Here is an 18,214-nt window from a genome sequence, read left to right as displayed (position 1 = left end):
TACTTATTTGCCTCTGTACTCCACAATTTGAGATTTGTAATAGAAAAAATCACGTAGTTGAAGTACACATTGTCAGATTTTAATGAAGGAAATTTTAATACATTTTGGTTTCACCATGTAGAAATTACAGCAGTGTTGAAACATAGTCGCCCCCCACCCCAAATTTCAGGGCACCATAACGTTTGGGACACAGCAATGTCATAAATGAATATTCTGCAATTCATGGACATCACCAGTTGCTGGGTGTCTTCTCTGGTGATGTTCTGCCATACCTGTATTGCAGCCATCTTTAGCTGATGTTTGTTCTGGGGGCTAGTCCCCTTCAGTTTTCTCTTCAGCATATTAAAGGTATGCTCAATTGGGTTCAGATCAGGTGATTGACTTGGCCACTCAAGAATTGACCATTTTTTAGCTTTGAAAAACTCCTTTGTTGCTTTAACAGTATGTTTGGGGTCATTATCTTCCTATAGAATGAACTGCCAGCCAATGAGTTTTGAGGTATTTGTTTGAACTTGAGCAGATAGGATGTGTCTATACACTTCAGAATTCATTATGCTACTACCATCAGCGGTTGTATCATCAATGAAGATAAGCAGCAATGAAGATAAGCAGCCATACATGCCCAGGCCATAACACCCACACCACCATGTTTCACAGATGAGGTGGTATACTTTGGATCTTGGGCAGTTCCTTCTCTCCATACTTTTCTCTCGAAGTTAATCTTCGTCAATCCTCTCGTCCAAATCTGTCCACAAGACCTTTTTCCAGAACTGTGGTTGCTCTTTTAAGTACTTCTTGGCAAACTGTAACCTGGCCATCATATTTTTGTGGCTAACCAGTGCTTGGTATCTTGCAGTGTAGCCTCTGTATTTCTGTTCATAAAGTCTTCTGTGGACAGTGGTCATTGACAAATCCACACCTGACTCCTGAAGAGTGTTTCTGATCTGTCGGACAGGTGTTTGGGGATTTTTCTTTATTATAGAGAGAATTCTTCTGTCATCAGCTGTGGAGGTCTTGGCCTGCCAGTCCCTTTGTGATTAGTAAGCTACCAGTGCTCTCATTCTACTTAATGATGTTCCAAACAGTTGATTTTGGTAAACCTAAGGTTTGGCTGATGTCTCTTAACAGTTTTATTCTTGTTTCTCAGTCTCATAAGGGCTTCTTTGACTTTCATTGGCACAACTTTGGTCCTCATGTTGATAAACAGCAATAAAAGTTTCCAAAGGTGATGGAAAGACTGGAGGAAAGACTAGGTGCCGAGAGCTCTCTTATACCTGCATTAAGGAGGCAATTAAACACACCTGATCAATTACAAACACCTGTGAAGCCATGTGTCCCAAACATTATGGTGCCCTGAAATGGGGGCCTATGTATAAACACAACTGTAATTTCTACATGGTGAAACCAAAATGTATAAAATTACCCTTTAATAAAATCGGACAATGTCACTTTAACCACATGTGATTTTTTTTCTATTACAAATCTCAAATTGTGGAGTACAGAGGCAAATAAATAAATGATGGGTCTTTGTCCCAAACATTATGGAGGGCACTGCATCTCTCCCTCCTAACCCCATCTCCAGCCTTCTCCCAATACCTCTGACACCTATACTAATCAAGAATCTATGTCTGCCATAAAAATATCTACTGTCTTGGCATCCACAGCCTACTGTAGCAAGAAATTCCACAGATTCACCACCCTCTGACTAAAGAAATTTCTCTTCATTTTCCTAAAAGAACGTCCTTTAATTCTAAGGCTATGACCTCCAGTTCTGGATTTTCCCACTAGTGGAAACATCCTCTCGACAGCTACTCTATCCAAGCCTTTCACTATTCTGTATGTTTCAATGAGGTCCCCCTCATCTAAACTCCAGCGAGTACAGGCCCAGTGCCAACAAACGCTCGTCATAGGTTAACCTACTCATTCCTGGGATCATTCTTGTAAACTTCCTCTGGACCCTCTCCAGAGTCAGCATATCTTTCCTCAGGTACGGTGCCCAAAATTGCTCTCAATATTCCAAATGCGGCCTTTCCAGCGCATTATAGAGCCTCAACATTACATCACTGATTTTGTATACAAGCACTCTTGAAATAAATGCTCGCATTGCATTTGCTTTCTTTACTACTGATTTGATTTGTGGATGAACCTTTTGGAAATCCTGCAGCAGCACTCCCATGTCCCTTTGCACCTCCGATTTGTGGATTCTCACCCCATTTAAAAAAATAGTCTATGCCTTTATTCCAAATGCATGACTCCACACTTTGCTACACTATAGTCCATCTGCCTCTTCTCTGCCCACTCTCCCAACCTGTCCAAGTCCTTCTGCAGAGTCCCTGCTTTCACCACACTATCTGCCCCCACCTATGTTCATATCATCCACAAACTTTGCCACAAAGCCTTCAATCCCCTCGTCCAAATCATTAATATACAAAGTGAAGAGTAGTGGCCCCAACACTGACCCTTGCGGAACTCCACTAGTCACTGGCAGCCAACCAGAATAGTCCTCGTTTATTGCTACTCTGTCTTCTGACATCCAGCCAACCTGCTATCCATGCTAGTGTCTGCCTGTTGATACCGTGGGCTCTCATTTTCCTAAGCAGCCTCACATGTGGCATCTTATCAAAGGTTTTCTGAAAATTTAAGCAAACAACATCTACTGACTGCTATTTACTTCTTCAAAGAATTCCAGCAAATTTGTCAAGCAAGACCTCCCCTTCACAAAGCCATGCTGACTTCGGCCTATTTTATTGTGAACTTTTTACTCCATAACCTCAACCTTTAAAATGGACTCTAAAATCACCAACCACCGGTCAGACTAACCGGCCTAAAGTTCCCACTATTCTGCCTTGCTCTCTTTTTGTGCAGCAGGGTAATAATGGCACCTCATCTGGGACCTCCTGACTAGTGATTCCTGAAATATCGCTATCAATGCCTCCTTAATCTCTAAAGTACCTTTTTCAGAACCCTAGGGTGCAGTCCATCTGGTCCAGGTGACTTATCCACCTTCAGCCCTATCAGCTTCCCAAACACCTTCTCCCTAGTAATAGCCATTCCACTAACTTCCACCTGGGAGAGTGAGGAGGAAGGAATGGGACAATGAGATGGGGTTGGGTTCCGAGGGATGGGGCAGGAGCGTTTGGGGTGAGAGATGGGCTGGGGGAACCAAATAGGATCGATGGGGAGGGGGCAAATGAGGGTGTGAAACAGGATGAGAAGGACAGGGTGGGCAAGACGGAGTGGTGCATGTGAGAATGTAGGGATGCAGGTTAGATGAAAGGTGGCAGGGCCGAGACAGAATGTGCTGGGTTGTTGAATGGAATGAGAGTAAAGTGGTTTGGATTGTGAGGAATCTGAAAAGGGGTGGGTGAGTGAGGAGAAGGTGCTGCTGATCTGGAAAGTGGGGTGGGTGATGTGGATAGATCTTGGGCTAGTGTGACCCACTTTCCTGGCCTCCCCTGCAAGCGTGCTTGAAAATGTCTGATAAGTATCTAATGATTGGGTTCATGGTGATGTTGTTTGTTAATGCAGAGAATGGGAATTGTGGCTAACATATTATGTTTGCCATGATACAGAACTGTAGAGCAAGGTGAGCTTTGGATATTTCCTATCTGTTGCAAAGTGTTGGGAGAAAGACAAACCGGGTACTACTATCTTGTAAGTTATTGTGTAATTATCCATCAAGTGTGAATGAATAAATTATACTTAAATTCATAGTAGCTAGGTTTTGGTATGGGGTTGAAAGAAGCAGATGTTAATAGTAATGTAAATAAGGTTTTGAAATCATAATCATTACTTTTCTTCAGAAAGTATTTTTAATGACTGAAATGAAGGAAATTATTTTGGGTAAATATTTTTAGTTTTTAAACATCAAACTTTGCAAAATTATATTTTGGTGCAATTTTCAAAGATTATGGAGATGCATACGCATTTCTAGAGTTAGGTTTATTATTGTCACGTGTAAAGCTTTTGTTTGCACACTCTCCAATCAAATGAAACTATACACAAAAACAATCAGGCCAAATACAAGTGCAACAAGTGGAGCAAATATAATTTCTCCGCATTTGTAGCCTAACAGTTCCAGAGAAAAAAGCATAATGTCTGCAGTGAGGTAGGTTGGCTTTCTGTGAGGAGCTCCTTCAATTGCATCTTCATTGCTCACTGTGTAACCCAGCTACCAAATTTTTGGAAGAAATGTAATTCTGAAGTAAAATTACAGAGACGCGGCGTAATAGACAGAAGTGCCTTTGCCTATCAGATCTATTGCTAGTAATACACGCCACAAGCCCCATTCTTATTGTCGTCTCCTCTTCCCACCGTGCATCTGTTTCTCATAACTCACTTATTAAGCTTCCCTTTCAGTGTGTCAGGACTGGCCTCTGCAGCCTTTTCGTGTGGCATTTCTTTATTTGATCTTTCATCAAAGGCGATCTTAAAATTGTCTCCTTTTTGCAAATTAACCCATGTTAAGTGATATTCTCCATCTATCCTTTCAGACGTAATATTTTTTAAACATCCCTATGAGACTTGATTCAGTCGTGACCTGAAAAGTTGACTATCCCTCTACCAGATGCTGCTTGACCTGCTGAGGTCGTCCCCCCCCACCCGGCAGTTTTTGTGTTCCAGATATCAGCATCTGCAATTTCTTATGTCCCCTATTAGATCTTAAACATTTTTAGGTAATAAAGATCTCCAGGCAGCTGGATCTATCTTGGTGGCTGCATCCTCTTAATTTTGGCACAATCCATGCAATTTGAGAAGTTTATTAAGCTGTTTGAAGAGCTTGAAAGTTATTCTTTCATATCTGACATTTGGTGCCAAAAAATATAATGAAGTGAGAAAGATTCTGACTGTCCAAATGTCAGTGTGAAGCACACCACTTATCAACATTCAAGACCTACTTGAGCTAAATAAGCAGATTTATTGGTTCTAATGGACTGGAAAAAGATTGTACATCACCATGAATACCCATTAAATGCTTTTTTTTGCAAGTGCTCTGCTCTGAAATAGAAGTTACAAGATGATATATAATGGAAGTGCAAGATAAAATTGTATTCAAAGATCATGATGTAATCAGGAGGCAAGCTGCTTATTATATTTAAACATCAACTATTGATGCTAAATTTTCTGTTAAGTATTGTTCTTGCTTCAGGATATTATGAGGATGTACAAATAATTTTTATGCTACGTTTTAGTGATAAAAAATGATCTTAATTTTCTTAAGACCATATTTATTCTATCTCGATGGAAAATGTTTTTACAAGCAATTGTTAAAAACTAGTGGAAAAAATTAGCCCCTTGCCTTCATTTGAGGAGCTAACAATATGATTCATTATTTGTATTCCCATTCTCAAAATCACGATGGAGATGTTATGGAAAGCATTTATGACAATGCATCTCATTGAGACATATTGAAGCAATACCATGGGAATTGCATGACTTATGGTACAAGGATGGGAATGAAAACTGGACAGTACTGGAATCCTTTTTTATTCCCTCAAGTAAGTGAACTTTGGACAATGAAGTCGTACCCGGTCCATGCACATGCAAGAGCAGAGTAACTGGTGTTAGGGTTTCAGACAACCCTGACTCACTAACAGTTTCCGCGCTGTATAACTAAACTAAACAGCAAAGACGTACAGGTTTGTAGGTTAATTGGCTTGGTGTAATTATAAATCGTCTCTAGTGTGTATATTATGGTGTTAATGTGTGGGGATCGCTGGTTGGAGCAGACTCAGTGGACTGAAGGGCCTGTTTCCGCATTAACTAAACTCATGGACTTTAACTTCACCACTAACTTCCACCCTGCCCTGAAATTCACCTGGACTATCTTAGATACCTTTCTTAATCTCTATGTTTCCATCACAGAATGTCTATTGCAAACCTTCCAATCCCCACAGTTATCTGGACTACTCTTTCCACCCTGCCTCTTGAAAAGAAGCTATTTCCTATTCAATTCTTCCGCATCCGTTGCATCTGCTCCTAAGATGATGTTTTCCATACTAGAACCTCTCACTCTTTGGGTAACGTGGGTTCTCCTGTTCTGTCATACATGGGGCTATCTTACATATCTCCTTTGCCTCCCACAGTTCTGGTCTTGCTCCCCTTCTCCCCAGTTTCAACAAGGACATAGTTCTCCTGGTCTTCGCCTTTCACCTCACCAACCTCCGCATCCAACACATCATCCTCCGTCATTTCCGTCACCTCCAATGTGTTCCCACTACTAATCACATCTTCCCAACTCCACCCCTTTCCATCTTCTGCAGAGATCGCTTCCTCGGCAACTCCTTGGGTCACTCATCCCTTCCCACCCAAACTAGTCTCCCCAGTTACTTTCACCTGCAACCGGAGGAGATGCAACACTTGTCCTTATACAGTGCCCTCCATAATGTTTGGGACAAAGATCCATCATTTATTTATTTGCCTCTGTACTCCATAATTTGAGATTTGTGATAGAAAAAAATCACATGGTTAAAGTGCACATTGTCAGATTTTATTAAAGGATATTTTTATATATTTTGGTTTCACCATGTAGAAATTATAGCCGTGTTTATACATAGTCCCCCCATTTCAGGGCACCAAAATGTTTGGGACATGGCTTCACAGGTGTTTGTAATTGCTCAGGTGTATTTAAATGCCTCCTTAATGCAGGTGTAAGAGCTCTCAGTACCTAGTCTTTCCTCCAGTCTTTCCATCACCTTTGGAAACTTTTATTGCTGTTTATCAACACGAGGACTAAAGTTGTGCCAATGAAAGTCAAAGAAGGCATTATGAGACTGATAAACAAGAATAAAACTGTTATAGAGACCAGTCAAACCTTAGGCTTACCAAAATCAATTGTTAGGAAAAAAATCATTAAGAAGAAAGAGAGGACTGGTGAGCTTACTAATCGCAAAGGGACGGGCAGGCCAAGGAAGACCTCCGCAGCTGATGACAGAAGAATTCTCTCTATATAAAACAAAATCCCCAAACAGGTCCGACAGATCAGAAACACTCTTCAGGAGTCAGGTGTAGATTTGTCAATGACTACCATGGAAGTGGAAGACTTCATGAACAGAAACACGGAGGCTACACTGCAAGATGTAAACCACTGGTTAACCTCAAAAATAGGATGGCCTGGTTACAGTTTGCCAAGAAGTACCTAAAAGAGCAACCACAGTTCTGGAAAAGGGTCTTGTGGACAGATGAGACGAAGATTAACTTATATCAGAGTGATGGCAAGAGGAAAGTATGGAGGAGAGAAGGAACTGCCCAAGATCCAAAGCATACCACCTCATCTGTGAAACATGGTGGTGTGGGTGTTATGGCCTGGGCATGTATGGCTGCTGAAGGTACTGGCTCACTTATCTTCATTGATGATACATAGGTTATGGTAGTAGCATAATGAATTCTGAAGTTTATAGACACATCCTATCTGCTCAAGTTCAAACAAATACCTCAAAACTCATTGGCTGGCAATTCATTCTATAGCAAGATAATGACCCCAAACATACTGCTAAGGAGTTTTTCAAAGCTAAAAAATGGTAAATTCTTGAGTGGCCATTCAATCACCTGATCTGAACCCAATTGAACATACCTTTTATATGCTGAAGAGAAAACTGAAGGGGACTAGCCCCCAGAACAAACATCAGCTAAAGATGGCTGCAATACAGGTCTGACAGAACATCACCAGAGAAGACACCCAGCAACTGGTGATGTCCATGAATTGCAGACTATTCATTTATGACATTGCTGTGTCCCAAACGTTATGGTGCCCTGAAATTTGGGGGCTGGGGGGGGGACTATGTTTCAACACTGCTGTGATTTCTACATGGTGAAACCAAAATGTATAAAAATGGCCTTTATTAAAATCTGACAATGTGCACTTTAACTACGTGATTTTTTTCTATTACAAATCTCAAATTGTGGAGTACAGAGGCAAATAAGTAAATGATGGGTCTGTGTCCCAAACATTATGGAGGGCACTGGACCTCCTCCCTCGACTCCATCCACTGCCCCAGCTGTCCTTTAAGGTGAGACAGAAGTTTACATGTACCTCCTCTAACCGCATCTACTCCATCCTGCGTTCCCGTTGTGGGCTCTTGTGCATCTGCGAGACCAAATGTAGACAGGGCGACCATTTCGCTGAACACTTGCGCGTTGGTATAACAATGCCTATGGGATCTTCCAGCTGTTAACCATTTAAACCCCTTCCCATTCCCATACTAACCTTTGTGTTCTGGACTGCCTCCATTTCCTGTGTGAGGCCACATGCAAAATGGAGGATCAGCACCTCATATTTTGTTTGGGCAGTTTACAACATTGGTATGAACATTGAATTCGCTACTCCCCTCCCTCCCTCCTTGCCCCCTCCCTCCACCCTAGTCATTTAACCAGTTCCACAGTTCGCAACAATGTATCCATCTTGAGGTCATGCCTTCCCAAGCCAACAATTGACCTACCAGAGTACCGCCCTGCCTGAGGTCATCTGTTGCCAGTCCTGATTTATCCTGGTCTTTTCTCACTTCCAGTTCTCCCCCACCCATTCCCACTTGCAGTCTGAAGAAGGATCTCGATCTGAAACATCACCCATCCTTATTCTCCAGAGATGCTGCCCGATCCGCTCTAGCACATGGTGTCTAAATTGGCATCAGGTTTGGCACAGACATTGTGAGCCGAAGGGTCTATTCCTGTGCCGAACTGTGCTATGTGTACAACTCTTGCTCTTACTCTGCCATTGCTCCCCTCCCCTTCCACTCCATCCCCTCTCCCTCCCCCTCTCCCTTCTCCCCTCGCCCCCCCTCTCCCCATCCCCCCTCTCCCCCTTTCCCCTCTCCCCCTTTCCCCTCTCCCCCTTTCCCCTCTCCCCTTTCCCCTCTCCCCCTTTCCCCTCTCCCCCTTCCCCCTCTCCCCCCTTTCCCCTCTCCCCTTCCCCCTCTCCCCTTTCCCCTCTCCCCCTTTTCCCCTCTCCCCTTTTCCCCTCTCCCCCCTTTCCCCTCTCCCCTTCCCCCCCTTTCCCCTCTCCCCCCTTTCCCCTCTCCCCCCTTTCCCCTCTCCCCCCTTTCCCCTCTCCCCCCTTTCCCCTCTCCCCCCTTTCCCCTCTCCCCCCTTTCCCCTCTCCCCCTTTCCCCTCTCCCCCCTTTCCCCTCTCCCCCCTTTCCCCTCTCCCCCCTTTCCCCTCTCCCCCTTTCCCCTTTCCCCTCCCCCCCTTTCCATTTTCCCCCTCCCCCTCCCCCCCAAGCCAGCCCCCATGAGACAGGCGGCCGAGCTTTGCCCGTCCCAAGATCAACGGGCCCCAACTGCGTGGACACGTTAGTTCTGCGCACGCGCAAATGCGGCGGTCATCTTACATAATTACCAGATCAACGGGTCCCCAATTGCGCATGCGCGGTTTAAAAAACTTTAAAATGTGAATAACTTTTAAAATATAACACCGATTTCAATTAAACTTCTTCCATTAGGTTCACGGGACGATGGTGAGTAGGGTGGGCCTAAAATTGTTGCGCTGTCGTGTACCGTTTTGTCTGTAGTTCAGGAACAAATAAACAAACAAACAAGAGTTTTAGTATATAGATACTGTCATCCAAACTACTGCGAATTTTTAAAGGCATATTCACGGTGGATGAGCGGAAATAAATTCTATAGAACTGAGACCTGAAATATTTAACTAGGAAAATAGATCAAGCCTGGGTTTGTTTTCATAGACGGTTTGGCCTTTTCCTTCAAAAACATGAAATACTACGATTTCTATAACTGCATATTACTTCTATTACTTCATAGCTATTACTTCTTCGGTCTGGCGGTCCATTTTAGTTGTAACCTTCAGTATTGACAGTGTAGACTAGGAACATTCTCCATGTGACTCTGGATTTCCTCCAAATGCTCCAGTTTCCTCCGTCATCTCAAAGACATGGAAAGGTAGGTTGGATCCCCACTGTAAATTGTCCTTGGTATGTAGTTGGGTGGTAGAATTGAAGAGAAATATAGGGAGAATATAAATGGGAGCTTGAAGATCAGCACAGACTTGGTGAGCTGAAGATCCTTTTCCGTACTCTGACTCCATGACTCTTTTAATTAGTTTTAACTTGGGTTAGCTTCCAAAGAACAAGTATTTTCATCGCTAATTAACTAATTATCTAGGTGTTGGTTGACAACTTTAACACCTGCATGAGAAGTTTCCTGCATTATAAATGAAGTAATATGTCGAGTTAAGTCAAGTTTATTATCATATGCAGAGTACAGTGAGCTACAGGTACAATTAAATTTTGCTTGCAGCAATACCACAGGCACATAGACTCAGACAACACACGAAAACAAATTGTACATATATACCACAAATTCTACTAGACAAGAAAAAAACTGCAAAAAACAATTAGAAAAATGTTCATGATAGTATAAGGAGTGGTCTGTAGGATTTGCGTATGGTTAGGATTGTGCAGGTTGTTTCAAGAACCTGATAGTTGTGGGAGAGGAGCTATTCCTGAGCATGGTAGTGAGTGTCATAAAGCTTCTATATCTCCTGACCGACAGTAACAACGGGAATCTGGTGATCTTTGATGACAAATGTAAACTTCATGATGCCTGCCCTAATGTAGATACGTTTGATGGTGGGGAGGGCCATGCGCGTAATTGCCTTGGCTGAATCCACCAGTGTTTGTAGCTCTTGGTTTCTTTGCATTGGAATTGCTGTACCAAGCCATGAAGTGACCAGTCAGGATACCTTCGACAATACATCTACAGAAGTGTTTTGGAGCATTCGGTGACATGTTGAATCTCACTTCTAGAAGTAGAAGTGCTGGCCCGCCTTCCTCATGATTACACCTATGTGCTGGACCCATGACTATACAGCTATAATTTAACGGCCAGGAAATTGAAGCTGCTAACTCCCCCCAGCATCGATCAACCAATGAAAACCTTTGGGCAGTGTCCCAACTTCCCCTTTCTGAAGTTGACAATTAGTTCCTTGTGCAAAAACCAAAGTGCTGGTGGAACTTGGCATCTGTGGAGGGAATGGACAGATGATGCTTCGGGTCAGCATCCTTTCTCAAACTGCTTAGTTTCTTAGATTTGTTGTGCGAGAGACGGTTGTGTTGCGGTATCACTCAACCAATGTTCCATCTCATCCCTGTAAGCTAATTGTTACCACATGTGATTCTTCCAGCAACAGTGGTGTTGTCGAATTTGTAGATGGCATTGGAGCTGTATTTAACCACAGTCATGGGAGTAAAGAAAGTAGGACAGGGGGCTAAGCACACAGCCTTGAAGTGCACCTGTGTTGATGGTCGCTGAGGAGAACCCACGCATACCTTTTCTCTTCATCGGGTTCCATTGTCTCAATCGCACATCTGCAATTTGTACAATGGATCCCCAGCCCTGGGTTGCTCCCTCTTCCATGTTATGGTCAAAGGGAGTGAGGGACTTTCATAGGCACAGATCTGTTACATTCTGTTGGAAATATTACCACCTCCCTGTGATTATGAAATAAAAAACAAAAGAGACATTGACTTTCTGTGGTATATGTCGAAGGTATTTTTTCACAAAATGCTGGAGTAACTCAGCAGGTCAGGCAGCATCTCAGGAGAGAAGGAATGGGCGACGTTTCAGATCGAGACCTTTCTTGAGACTGATGTCAGGGGGGCAGGACAAAGGAAGGATATAGGTGGAGACAGGAAGATAGAGGGAGATCTGGGAAGGGGGAGGGGAAGAGAGGGACAGAGGAACTATCTAAAGTTGGAGAAGTCGATGCTCATACCACTGGGCTGCAAGCTGCCCAGGCGAAATATGAGGTGCTGTTCCTCCAATTTCCGGTGGGCCTCACTATGGCACTGGAGGAGGCCCATGACAGAAAGGTCAGACTGGGAATGGGAGGGGGAGTTGAAGTGCTCGGCCACCGGGAGATCAGATTGGTTAACGCGGACCGAGCGCAGGTGTTGAGCGAAGCGATCGCTGAGCCTGCGTTTGGTTTCGCCGATGTAAATAAGTTGACATCTGGAGCAGTGGATGCAATAGATGAGGTTGGAGGAGGTGCAGGTGAACTTCTGTCTCACCTGGAAGACTGTTTGGGTCCTTGGATGAAGTTGAGGAGGGAGGTAAAGGGACAGGCGTTGCATCTCGTGCGGTTGCAGGGGAAAGTGCCCGGGGATGGGGTGGTTTAGGTAGGAAGGGACGAGTGGACCAGGGAGTTACAGAGGGAATGGTCTCTGCAGAACGCAGAAAGGGGAGGGGATGGGAAGATATGGCCAGTGGTGGGGTCCTGTTGTTGGTGACGGAAATGTTGGCGGATGATTTGTTGAAAACGCTGGCTGGTGGGGTGGAAGGCGAGAACGAGGGGGATTCTGTCCTTGTTACGAGTGGGGGGACGGGGAGCAAGAACGGTGCTGCGGGATGTAGAAGAGACCCTAGTGAGAGCCTCATCTATAATGGAAGAGGGGAAGTCCCGTTTCCTGAAGAATGAGGACATCTCTGATGCCCTAGTGTGAAACACCTAATCCCGGGTGCAGATGCGGCGTAGACGGAGGAATTTGGAGTAGGGGATAGACTTTTTGCAGGAGACCGGGTGGGAAGAAGTGTAGTCCAGATAGCTGTGGGAGTCAGTGGGTTTATAGTAGATGTCAGTCACTAGTTTGTCTCCTGTGATGGTGATGGTGAGGTCCAGAAACGTGAGGGTTGATGTCGGAGATAGTCCAGGTATACTTAAGGGCAGGATGGATATTGGAAGTGAAGTGTATGAAGTCAGTGAGTTCTGCATGGGTACAAGAGGTAGCATCAATGCAGTCGTCGATGTAGCGGAGGTAGAGTTCAGGGATGGGGCCGGTGTACGCCCGGAACAGGGATTGTTCGACGTACCCGACAAAGAGGCAGGCATAGCTAGGGCCCATGCGAGTGCCCATAGCTACGCCTCTGGTTTGGAGAAAGTGGGGGAAATCAAAGGAGAAGTTGTTAAAGGGAGTTGAGGAATATGTTCTGTGGTATATGTAATCTGTTGTATGTCTCTCACCAGTTCTGTGGTATATGTAATCTGTTGAATGTCTCTCACCAGGGCACGGTTCCACACATGGGGTACAGGTTCTCAGATGTTGGGTAGGGGTCCCACTCATTGATTCTCAAGATTCCACATTGAGCTGTATTCAAGTCAGTTTGCCACAATCCACCCAGTCATTTAATCTGTTAATTTCTCACTATTTTGTACACTTTAAGAAGTTAAAATGAGAGAATCTAGCAACATTTCTGTCTTGAGTGAGACATGCTAACAAAATGGTGTGTATCCAACATAGTTTGCAATATAAAATGCCTCATTATCTCAAAGTTGCCTTGTACTACATTCCAGGCCAGATATTACATGACAAAATAGTTACGGGCCTATATTGGTAATCAGACATGTATAGCAAAGTGTATCTCCAATACATTGATTCCTTCTTCCTAGATGATCAATCATTACATCATTATCCTTTTGAGCACTTTCCCCAATTAACTTTTGCCAAAGCTGACCAATCTTTTCTGAAGTGTAAGAAAATAACTGCAGATGCTGGTACAAATCGAAGGTATTTATTCACAAAATGCTGGAGTAACTCAGCAGGTCAGGCAGCAAATCAGGAGAGAAGGAATGGGCGACGTTTTGGGTCGAGACCCTTCTTCAGACTGGAAGTATCTCCTTAAAATCCTTTGTTTTTTAGATTGGAAGCTAATAAATGTAACCTCATTATTTAAAATGGAGTGAGACTGAAAACAGGAACTACTGATCAGTTAGCATGACATTAGCAGGAGCAAAAATGCTTAAATCTGTTATTAAGGAAGTGGTAACAGGACACCGAAAATAAAAGGAATATCACGTTTCACAGATATGTTGGGGGTTTTTTGTGGGTGTAACTAGCAGAATTGATGAGAGCAGACCAGTGGATGTGGAGTATTTGGACTTCAGAAGATCATTTCACATTAAGGATTGTTAAATAAAGTTAGGTCATGGGTATGATTGAAGAATGGTTATGGACAGAACATTAAGAGTATATATTCACAAAATGCTGGAGTAACTCAGCAGGTCAGGCAGCATCTCGGGAGAGAAGGAATGGGTGACGTTTCGGGAAGAGACCCTTCTTCAGACTGATGTCAGGGGGGCGGGACAAAGGAAGGATATAGGTGGAGACAGGAAGATAGAAGGAGATCTGGGAAGGAGGAGGGGAAGAGAGGGACAGAGGAACTATCTAAAGTTGGAGAAGTCGATGTTCATACCACTGGGCTGCAAACTGCCCAGGCGAAATATGAGATGCTGTTCCTCCAATTTCCGGTGGGCCTCACTATGGCACTGGAGGAGGACCATGACAGAAAGGTCAGACTGGGAATGGGAGGGGGAGTTGAAGTGCTCGGCCACCGGGAGATCAGTTTGGTCAATTTGTGAATAAATACCTTCGATTTGTACCAGCATCTGCAGTTATTTTCTTACATTAAGAGTATAAATACATAAGTTTTGGTTGGGAGGCTGTGACAAGTGACAACTGTTCACAACCCATATTAGTAATTTGGATTAGAGGGCCGAGTATAATAATCCTTGTTTGCCAGTGCTATAGAACTGAATGACAGAATATGTTAAGAGGAAAGTACAATGAGGTTTCTGGAGGATATTGGCTAAATGAATGGACAAGGTTGATGAAGTTGGCTAACTAGCCTTGCCTTGCAGAGGTTGATGCTTGACTAAAGAAAATGTGGCTAAAAAAATGTGTGTACTGCAGAAGCCAAGCCCAGACAGCTAATTTGGTTGCAGAGATATTGTGTATATGGTCAGTTGCATGGAAGATGTTAATGGCCAAAACTGCCTTCATGTCTGGTTACCCCAATGTGATAATTGCCTCTATTGTGTACATGGTTGGATGTCCGAATGTAACGAGGACCTAAACTGCCTTCATGTCTGGTTACACCAATGTGATAATTGCCTCTATTGTGTACCTCTATTATGTACCTTGAGCACTGGAACGTGCAGAAAGTTTAGCTCAGATGGCTAACTTGGAGCAGGTTTAAAGCCATCTGTTTGTGGATTTTGCATGTCACCTCCATAATAAAAAGAAGCTGTATCCTGCTATTGCTGAAGTGGGTGCTCAGATTTGGCAAGTATGGCAATGTACTTGTAGCCTGCTCTGCCACTTCCCGCCTGGGCGTTAGTGGGTAAGCTTTTTGTGTTTTAAATCGATTAGTGTGTTGTCTATTTTTTGTTACAAGGTCAAGAACTTTAACAAGGTTGTGGTAGAAATGTAGGAAAATGTGAAGTTAAGCACTTAGATAAGGACTAGCATCTTGGTCGGCATGGACAGATTTGGCCAAATGGCCTGTTTTCGTGCTGCATGATTATTTATTCAAAGAATCCATTCTTATTTTGGTGCAACTAGCTTCAGAACGTCAGTATTGGTTTGAGTTTCATAGAATAGACGAAGAGAGTAATTAACAACTTGACTGTTGTTAATACAAGAAAACGTGAGCCATTTACTGAGTGTTCCACTTTGGTCATCTCAATAAGCGAGTTTGGTATTCCGACTGAGCATGCGCAGATCATAGGTTGCGGGGGCAAAGAATTGTTGGTAGCTCCTCTGCTCCATGTAAACAAATCTTTGTTTCATCCGTTTTTTCCAGTTTTTCTCCGTGTAGGTAAGAAAATACTGTTTTTAAAACTGTTAATTTGGTGTATATACAGTTAATTAGTAAGAACTACGATGATTTGGTAGGTTTTTTGGCTTTATGCGGCGAGTTCCCCTCAACTCTCACCGACTCTTTAACTTGTCCCGGAGCCGTAGAACCGCGGCAGCGACAGCTGCGGGGACTGGAGGCAGAAGCTGCCGGCAAACTCAAGGAAACTTCCCTCCTCGCCGCTCACCCCGGGGCTTCTGACCAACAACTACAACACGTGTTTGTTCTTATTTCACTGCGTTAGAGGGAGACAGGGCCAGGGAAGAGAGTGGAGGAGCGGAGCAGATCTCGCTGGTGCTGGAGAGAGGGAGTGAGAGAGAGAGAGAGAGAGAGAGAGAGAGAGAGAGAGAGAGAGAGAGAGAGAGAGAGAGAGAGAGAGAGAGAGAGAGAGAGGGAGGGAGCAGCCCCTGCAAGTGGCGGCGCTCCACCTCTCCTCTGACACCCTCCCCGCGCTCCCGCTCTCACCCGCTGCTCATTCTACCCAGACTCCCTCCCTCCCCCTCCCTCCCTCCCCTCCCCCTCCCTCCCTCCCACTCCTCCCTCCTCTCTCTCCCCCCCTCTCTCTCCCCCCCTCTCTCTCCCCCCTCTCTCTCCCCCCTCTCTCTCCCCCCCTCTCTCTCCCCCCCTCTCTCTCCCCCCCTCTCTCTCCCCCCCTCTCTCTCCCCCCCTCTCTCTCCCCCCCTCTCTCTCCCCCCCTCTCTCTCCCCCCCTCTCTCTCCCCCCCTCTCTCTCCCCCTCTCTCTCCCCCCTCTCTCTCCCCCCTCTCTCTCCCCCCTCTCTCTCTCCCCCTCTCTCTCCCCCCCTCTCTCTCCCCCCCTCTCTCCCCCCTCTCTCCCCCTCTCTCTCCCCCCCTCTCTCTCCCCCCCCTCTCTCTCCCCCCTCTCTCTCCCCCCCTCCCTCTCTCTCTCCCCCCCCCTCTCTCCCCCCCCTCTCTCCCCCCCCCCTCTCTCTCCCCCCTCTCTCCCCCACCCCTGAGAATAGAATAAATTTGGAGATCAGATGAGCAATGAAAATTGTACAGTTGGTTGCTTGGACAGAAATGACTGCCCACAAAATATTTCTCGCAGCACATGAAAAATTGGGTTGTCCCAAATGGGATCAACTAAATCTGCATTCATAAAAACTAAAATTAACTTTGAAGTTACGTGTTGTAGGAACATTTCCTGTTGATGTGACATTGCCTGTTGATGTCACACTTCCTGCAACATTGTGCTAGATGGTTGTGAGGGAAACGACCTAATGCTTTACAGTTTGCTGGTCAGTTTAAATATTTGGTTGTCTGTGATTCAAGTGTACTGGAGAATGGGATTACGATGTTCAGTAAACAATCAGCATTGTGTCAAGTTTAAGGTCTTGATTTTAAAATGTACTATCTCTTAGATGGCCAAATGCTATTGTGGTGCACTGAAAGTGATGGTGAATTTCATTGATGTCTCTTCATTGTTGGCCCCAAAATATGAAAAATTGTCTATTTTTCCAGGAATTTATCATGGTCCTTTATTTTCAGGCTGTGATGTAATCTAGCAGGGCAACTTGCTATATAATTTATTTTATGGATGTTTAGTGTAAGGTGGAAGGTCCACTGTCGTAAAATTCACTGGTCGAAGTGACGTATGTTGAAAAACTTGGTATTTACTCGATAAATTAGCTCTACTGCAACAGGAAGTTTAGTATAAGTCAAGCTTTTAACTCAGACTGGTAAGTGTCTGGAATATGCTGCCGGGGAAGTGGTAGAAGTAGATAAGATGGCTATGTTTAAAAGACATTTAGATACACAAATGGCAGAGAATAGAAGAATACGGGCAAGTTGACAGGATTATTTAGTTTGGTATCATAAGTGTAAGAAAATAACTGCAGATGCTGGTACAAATCGAAGGTATTTATTCACAAAATGCTGGAGTAACTCAGCAGGTCAGGCAGCATCTCAGGAGAGAAGGAAAGAAGGAATGGGCGACGTTTCGGGTCGAGACCCTAAGGGTCTCGACCTTAGATTGGTATCATGGTCAGCACATATGTGATTGGCAGAAATACCCATTTCTGTGCTGCATTGTTGTGTGCTTGTTCTAAATATGTTTACAGACTTCAAATGTGAAAGGAAAGTTGTATATGTGCCTGTGATTTAGAAGTATCAGGAGAGGGATGCTGGTGGTTTTAAAGGAGTGGGAGGCAGTATCTGGAATTGGGGAACCATTGATGATATACAGGATTCCATGAAGGGAATAGTGCACAGGGATGGATCATGGGAGCAGGGATGGACCTTGTGCAGAGGACAAAGAATTTGGAGAGGGCCTGAGGAGAAAAGTGAAAGAAGTCAATATGTTGGAGCTTGCCAGGAGAATTTAAAAAAAAAAGAGGGAGCAGCAGAGGCAGTTCTGACCTGTTAATGCAAAGATAGAATTGTTGGATGCAAGATTGAGATGTTGGGAAAGGAGTTTAAGAGATGCATGGGAGTAGTGAAAATTATCCTTGCATTCTGTCATAATCATAGAATTGTCTGAACGGTTTTGGCTGACGAGTCATGCCTGGTAATGTACACGAGGTTTAGTTGGTTCAGTCAGCCAATGGGTTG

The 18,214-nt window shown here is 44.3% G+C and overlaps 1 protein-coding gene across 6 annotated transcripts in view; it reads left to right on the top strand.

The window, feature by feature from the left end:
* LOC144607750 (signal transducer and activator of transcription 5B-like) overlaps positions 1 to 18,214 on the top strand; it is a 97,509-nt gene that overhangs the window by 857 nt on the left and 78,438 nt on the right. The window contains exon 2 of one of the 6 annotated variants that reach the window (XM_078424791.1): positions 5,365 to 5,498. The exons of 4 other annotated variants lie outside the window; for them this stretch is intronic. The gene's annotated coding sequence lies outside the window, so the exon portion shown is untranslated. Of the gene's footprint in view, positions 1 to 5,336; positions 5,499 to 18,214 lie in introns of those variants that run through there. One more of the 6 variants, XM_078424792.1, reaches the window with a different exon arrangement.

This window comes from Rhinoraja longicauda, chromosome 29, assembly GCF_053455715.1.
Source record: "Rhinoraja longicauda isolate Sanriku21f chromosome 29, sRhiLon1.1, whole genome shotgun sequence".
Lineage (NCBI taxonomy): Eukaryota > Metazoa > Chordata > Chondrichthyes > Rajiformes > Arhynchobatidae > Rhinoraja > Rhinoraja longicauda.
The sequence above is the reverse complement of the archived record's forward strand: the minus strand, read 5'-3'. Positions and strand labels throughout refer to the sequence as shown.